At 51.5% G+C, this 7,868-nt stretch overlaps 1 long non-coding RNA gene across 2 annotated transcripts; it reads right to left on the bottom strand.

Annotated features, from left to right (window-relative positions):
• Positions 1-2,182: 2,182 nt before the first annotated feature.
• Positions 2,183-4,642, bottom strand: LOC142908061 (uncharacterized). 2 transcript variants are annotated; one of them, XR_012931565.1, is made up of 9 exons: positions 4,561-4,627; positions 4,255-4,494; positions 4,039-4,194; positions 3,575-3,742; positions 3,311-3,466; positions 3,143-3,226; positions 2,799-3,058; positions 2,547-2,738; positions 2,183-2,450 (listed from the first exon to the last, which is right to left on the bottom strand). It is a non-coding gene; the product is annotated as an uncharacterized LOC142908061 (long non-coding RNA). The 2 variants fall into 2 exon arrangements; XR_012931564.1 differs by having other exon boundaries at positions 4,255-4,642.
• Between the last annotated feature and the right edge of the window lie 3,226 nt (positions 4,643-7,868).

Below are 7,868 nucleotides of genomic sequence, written 5' to 3'. Positions count from 1 at the left end.
CGGTCCAGACCTCCCCAAAGACCCTGGCTGACAGAGGAGGTGTTCAGGATGGCTGAGAAAAAGCGACAGGCCCACTGTCATCGGCTACAGAATCCGGGAAAGGTCCTGGCAAGGATTATTCAACATCGCCTTGCCATGCATGCTGAGGAGAGGCTTGCGGAGCCCCAATGCGGTTTCAGGAAAGGGCGGTCCTGCACAGATGCCATATTTTCTGTCCGTCTGCTACAGCAAAGGTGTAGGGAATTCCAGCAAGACCTACATCTCTGCTTTATTGACCTGGTCAAGGCCTATGATACCATCAGTAGGCCTGGGCTCTGGGTCGTTCTTCGTGCTTTTGGAGTACCTGACCCTCTGCTCACGATCATTAAGGACCTTCATGATGGTGAGCGGGCTCGGGTAAAACTACGTGGCCGGGAGTCAGAGCCATTCCCTGTACACCTTGGGGTGCGACAGGGATGTCCTCTGGCTCTCACATTATTTAACATCTATTTTGACCACGTAGTTCGTGAAGCCTTCAATAGCAGTACCGGGGGAATCTCCATATGGTACAGATATAATGGGAGGCTGATCGATGCCCGGGTGCGGTCAAGGGATGGCTCCCTATTGCTCAACCACGTTATGTATGCTGATGATTTGGTAATAGCTGCTCATTCAGAGGAGGAGTTGGAGACGCTGCTGCTGAGACTGGAGCGTGCCACTAAGAGGTGGGGCTTTACCATCAGCCCCAACAAAACTAAGCACCTGCCTGGGTATTTTGTACCATCGGACACTCCACCCCCACAACTCCCAATCGGTGATGGGGCAGTTGTGGAGCGAGTGGAGAGTTTCCCATACCTGGGCAGTGTGCTTATGACCGGCTCCAGTTTAACAGCAGAGGTCTCACTCCGAATCAGTCGAGCGGCAATATCTTTTCATCGGTTGCGTAACGCTGTGTGGAAGCTACCTGTTCTGTCGCTCCGCACTAAGCTTCAGGTCTTCTCGGCCACGGTCATTCCCTCCCTTCTCTTCGCTTGCGAAACGTGGACCCCTCTAATGGAACATCTTCGCCGGTTAGAAACATTTAGGCTGGCCTGCCTACGATCCATCCTGGGTTTAACCAGACTGGATTGTGTGAGGAGCTCACAAATCCTTGAAAGATCTGGGCAGGGTCCCATCGGTGAGCTCCGGCGGGCAAGGCTGCGATAGCTGGGTCATGTAGCCCGCATGCCCAAACAGCTTCTGTTTGGCCGGATTGAGGGGGCTAAGCGGGCGCGGCACGGGCTAGAGAAGAGATGGAGTGATGTGGTACAGGAGGACGTGGAGCTGAGTGGACTTGCCGATGACTGGTACCAGCGGTGTCAAGATCGGCCTCTGTGGAGGAGGCTCGTGAAGGACGCTACTGGGCAGTTGGAGGTAGTCGCCCTCCAACAACAACGGAGGGCGGAGGAGCGACGCTCGGAACAACGAGCGGAGCGCCGGGTGGCTAAAGCACAGCAGGTTGGCACAGTAGGGGGCACAGGTGGTGCATCAGTCAGTCATCTCAGTCAGTCGACCCGTGGCACCTGGGTCTGCCCCGTGACCTCCTGCCAGCGGGCGTTCGACACTTCACGTGGCCTCAGGGTGCACATTGCCTGGCACAAGCGTCGTGGTGATGTCACCGCCACTTAGTGGCGAATGGCGGTTGTTGTTGTTGTTGTCACTGTGTGTGTGTCACTGTGTGTGTGTCACTGTGTGTGTCACTGTGTGTGTGTCACTGTGTGTGTGTCACTGTGTGTGTCACTGTGTGTGTGTGTCACTGTGTGTGTCACTGTGTGTGTCACTGTGTGTGTGTCACTGTGTGTGTCACTGTGTGTGTGTGTCACTGTGTGTGTCACTGTGTGTGTCACTGTGTGTGTGTGTCACTGTGTGTGTGTCACTGTGTGTGTCACTGTGTGTGTGTCACTGTGTGTGTGTCACTGTGTGTGTCACTGTGTGTGTGTCACTGTGTGTGTGTCACTGTGTGTGTGTGTCACTGTGTGTGTCACTGTGTGTAGTTGTAGTGATGCAGGAGGCACCTCGAAGTGAAGATTCCTGCCTCACCGGCTGTATGGCTGCGCTGTGTTGCTGCTGCCTGTGGGACATGCTCACCTAGTCACTCACCTAGTCACTCACCTAGTCACTCACCTAGTCACTCACACAGTCACTCACACAGTCACTCACCTAGTCACTCACACAGACACTCACCTAGTCACTCACCTAGTCACTCACCTAGTCACTCACACAGACACTCACCTAGTCACTCACCTAGTCACTCACCTAGTCACTCACCTAGTCACTCACACAGTCACTCACCTAGTCACTCACCTAGTCACTCACACAGACACTCACACAGACACTCACCTAGTCACCTAGTCATTCACCTAGTCACTCACACAGTCACTCACCTAGTCACTCACACAGTCACTCACACAGACACTCACCTAGTCACTCACCTAGTCACTCACACTGTCACTCACCTAGTCACTCACCTAGTCACTCACCTAGTCACTCACCTAGTCACTCACCTAGTCACTCACACAGTCACTCACCTAGTCACTCACCTAGTCACTCACCTAGTCACTCACACAGACACTCACCTAGTCACTCACACAGACACTCACCTAGTCACTCACCTAGTCACTCACCTAGTGACTCACCTAGTCACTCACCTAGTCACTCACACAGTCACTCACCTAGTCACTCACCTAGTCACTCACCTAGTCACTCACACAGACACTCACCTAGTCACTCACACAGACACTCACCTAGTCACTCACCTAGTCACTCACTTAGTGACTCACCTAGTCACTCACCTAGTCACTCACCTAGTCACTCACCTAGTCACTCACCTAGTCACTCACACAGTCACTCACCTAGTCACTCACCTAGTCACTCACACAGACACTCACACAGACACTCACCTAGTCACCTAGTCATTCACCTAGTCACTCACACAGTCACTCACCTAGTCACTCACACAGTCACTCACACAGACACTCACCTAGTCACTCACCTAGTCACTCACCTAGTCACTCACACAGACACTCACCTAGTCACTCACCTAGTCATTCACCTAGTCACTCACACAGTCACTCACCTAGTCACTCACACAGTCACTCACACAGACACTCACCTAGTCACTCACCTAGTCACTCACCTAGTCACTCACCTAGTCACTCACACAGACACTCACCTAGTCACTCACCTAGTCACTCACCTAGTCACTCACCTAGTCACTCACACAGACACTCACACAGACACTCACCTAGTCACTCACCTAGTCACTCACACAGACACTCACCTAGTCACTCACACAGACACTCACACAGTCACTCACCTAGTCACTCACCTAGTCACTCACACAGTCACTCACCTAGTCACTCACCTAGTCACTCACACAGACACTCACACAGACACTCACCTAGTCACTCACCTAGTCACTCACCTAGTCACTCACCTAGTCACTCACCTAGTCACTCACACAGTCACTCACCTAGTCACTCACCTAGTCACTCACCTAGTCACTCACCTAGTCACTCACACAGTCACTCACCTAGTCACTCACCTAGTCACTCACACAGACACTCACACAGTCACTCACCTAGTCACTCACACAGACACTCACCTAGTCACTCACACAGACACTCACCTAGTCACTCACCTAGTCACTCACCTAGTCACTCACACAGTCACTCACACAGACACTCACCTAGTCACTCACCTAGTCACTCACCTAGTCACTCACCTAGTCACTCACACAGTCACTCACCTAGTCACTCACACAGTCACTCACCTAGTCACTCACACAGTCACTCACACAGTCACTCACCTAGTCACTCACCTAGTCACTCACCTAGTCACTCACCTAGTCACTCACACAGTCACTCACCTAGTCACTCACCTAGTCACTCACACAGACACTCACCTAGTCACCTAGTCATTCACCTAGTCACTCACACAGTCACTCACCTAGTCACTCACACAGTCACTCACACAGACACTCACCTAGTCACTCACCTAGTCACTCACCTAATCACTCACACAGACACTCACCTAGTCACTCACCTAGTCACTCACCTAGTCACTCACCTAGTCACTCACACAGACACTCACACAGACACTCACCTAGTCACTCACCTAGTCACTCACCTAGTCACTCACCTAGTCACTCACACAGACACTCACACAGTCACTCACCTAGTCACTTACCTAGTCACTCACCTAGTCACTCACACAGACACTCACACAGTCACTCACCTAGTCACTCACACAGACACTCACCTAGTCACTCACCTAGTCACTCACACAGACACTCACACAGTCACTCACACAGACACTCACCTAGTCACTCACACACTCACTCACACAGACACTCACCTAGTCACTCACACACTCACTCACACAGACACTCACCTAGTCACTCACACGGTCACTCACACAGTCACTCACACAGTCACTCACACAATCACTCACACAGTCACTCACCTAGTCACTCACCTAGTCACTCACAGTCACTCACCTAGTCACTCACCTAGTCACTCACACAGTCACTCACACACTCACCTAGTCACTCACACAGTCACTCACCTAGTCACTCACCTAGTCACTCACCTAGTCACTCACACAGACATTCACACAGTCATTCACCTAGTCACTCACCTAGTCACTCACCTAGTCACTCACCTACTCACTCACCTAGTCACTCACCTAGTCACTCACCTAGTCACTCACACAGTCACTCACACAGACACTCACCTAGTCACTCACCTAGTCACTCACCTAGTCACTCACCTAGTCACTCACACAGTCACTCACCTAGTCACTCACACAGTCACTCACCTAGTCACTCACACAGTCACTCACACAGTCACTCACCTAGTCACTCACCTAGTCACTCACCTAGTCACTCACCTAGTCACTCACACAGTCACTCACCTAGTCACTCACCTAGTCACTCACACAGACACTCACCTAGTCACCTAGTCATTCACCTAGTCACTCACACAGTCACTCACCTAGTCACTCACACAGTCACTCACACAGACACTCACCTAGTCACTCACCTAGTCACTCACCTAGTCACTCACACAGACACTCACCTAGTCACTCACCTAGTCACTCACCTAGTCACTCACCTAGTCACTCACACAGACACTCACACAGACACTCACCTAGTCACTCACCTAGTCACTCACCTAGTCACTCACCTAGTCACTCACACAGACACTCACACAGTCACTCACCTAGTCACTCACACAGACACTCACCTAGTCACTCACCTAGTCACTCACACAGACACTCACACAGTCACTCACACAGACACTCACCTAGTCACTCACACACTCACTCACACAGACACTCACCTAGTCACTCACACACTCACTCACACAGACACTCACCTAGTCACTCACACGGTCACTCACACAGTCACTCACACAGTCACTCACACAATCACTCACACAGTCACTCACCTAGTCACTCACCTAGTCACTCACAGTCACTCACCTAGTCACTCACCTAGTCACTCACACAGTCACTCACACACTCACCTAGTCACTCACACAGTCACTCACCTAGTCACTCACCTAGTCACTCACCTAGTCACTCACACAGACATTCACACAGTCATTCACCTAGTCACTCACCTAGTCACTCACCTAGTCACTCACCTACTCACTCACCTAGTCACTCACCTAGTCACTCACCTAGTCACTCACCTAGTCACTCACACAGACACTCACCTAGTCACTCACCTAGTCACTCACCTAGTCACTCACCTAGTCACTCACCTAGTCACTCACAGAGTCACTCACCTAGTGACTCACCTAGTCACTCACCTAGTCACTCACCTAGTCACTCACACAGTCACTCACCTAGTGACTCACCTAGTCACTCACCTAGTCACTCACCTAGTCACTCACACAGACACTCACACAGACACTCACCTAGTCACTCACCCAGTCACTCACCTAGTCACTCACCTAGTGACTCACCTAGTCACTCACCTAGTCACTCACACAGTCACTCACACAGACACTCACCTAGTCACTCACCTAGTCACTCACCTAGTCACTCACCTAGTGACTCACCTAGTCACTCACCTAGTCACTCACACAGTCACTCACACAGTCACTCACCTAGTCACTCACACAGACACTCACCTAGTCACTCACACAGACACTCACACAGACACTCACCTAGTCACTCACCTAGTCACTCACCTAGTCACTCACACAGACACTCACACAGTCACTCACCTAGTCACTCACCTAGTCACTCACACAGACACTCACCTAGTCACTCACCTAGTCACTCACCTAGTCACTCACACAGTCACTCACCTAGTCACTCACCTAGTCACTCACCTAGTCACTCACACAGACACTCACCTAGTCACTCACCTAGTCACTCACCTAGTCACTCACACAGACACTCACCTAGTCACTCACCTAGTCACTCACCTAGTCACTCACACAGACACTCACCTAGTCACTCACCTAGTCACTCACCTAGTCACTCACCTAGTCACTCACACAGACACTCACACAGTCACTCACCTAGTCACTCACCTAGTCACTCACACAGACACTCACACAGTCACTCACCTAGTCACTCACCTAGTCACTCACCTAGTCACTCACACAGACACTCACCTAGTCACTCACCTAGTCACTCACACAGACACTCACCTAGTCACTCACACAGTCACTCACCTAGTCACTCACACAGTCACTCACACAGTCACTCACCTAGTCACTCACTTAGTCACTCACCTAGTCACTCACACAGTCACTCACCTAGTCACTCACACAGTCACTCACCTAGTCACTCACAGACACTCACCTAGTCACTCACACAGTCACTCACCTAGTCACTCACACAGTCACTCACCTAGTCACTCACCTAGTCACTCACACACTCACTCACCTAGTCACTCACCTAGTCACTCACCTAGTCACTCACACAGCCACTCACACAGTCACTCACCTTGTCACTCACCTAGTCACTCACCTTGTCACTCACCTAGTCACTCATACAGTCACTCACCTAGTCACTCACACAGTCACTCACACAGTCACTCACCTAGTCACTCACCTAGTCACTCACACAGTCACTCACCCAGTCACTCACACAGTCACTCACACAGTCACTCACCTAGTCACTCACACAGTCACTCACCTAGTCACTCGACTAGTCACTCACCTAGTCACTCACACAGTCACTCACAGTCACCACAACGCCTGTGCCAGGCTAGGTGCATGAGGAGGAGGTCAAGTGACAGACCCTCCAGGTGCCCATGGGTTGCCTGCTGCTTCTGTGCCAGGCTAGGTGCACCACCACCACCTGTGCCCCCTACTGTGCCAACAAAAGCTCCCCCAGGTAGCCTCTAACAGGGCTGTAGGGGCAAGTGCTGTTAGTAGAACAAAGACAAAGATCCCCCAGGTAGCCTCTAGCAGGCTGTAGGGGCAAGTGCTGTTAGTATTAAAGACAAAGATCCCCCAGGTAGCCTCTAGCAGGGCTGTAGGGGCAAGTGCTGTTAGCAAAGACAAAGATCCCCCAGGTAGCCTCTAGCAGGGCTGTAGGGGCAAGTGCTGTTAGTAGCAAAGACAAAGATCCCCCAGGTAGCCTCTGGCAGGCTGTAGGGGCAAGTGGCTGTTAGTAGCAAAGACAAATATCCCCCAAGTAGCCTCTAGCAGGGCTGTAGGGGCAAGTGCTGTTAGTAGCAAAGACAAAGATCCCCCAGGTAGCCTCTAGCAGGGATGTAGGGACAAGTGGTTATTAGTAGCAAAGACAAAGATACCCCAGGTAGCCTCTAGCAGGGCTGTAGGGGCAAGTGCTGTTAGTAGCAAAGACAAATATCCCCCAGGTAG

The sequence above is a fragment of the Petromyzon marinus genome, assembly GCF_048934315.1.
Source record: "Petromyzon marinus isolate PM22_M1 ecotype Great Lakes invasive population chromosome 68 unlocalized genomic scaffold, UKy_Petmar_22M1.pri1.0 chr68_unloc.2, whole genome shotgun sequence".
In the NCBI taxonomy this organism is placed as follows: Eukaryota; Metazoa; Chordata; class Hyperoartia; order Petromyzontiformes; family Petromyzontidae; genus Petromyzon; species Petromyzon marinus.
This window is presented reverse-complemented; position numbering and strand designations above follow the sequence as displayed.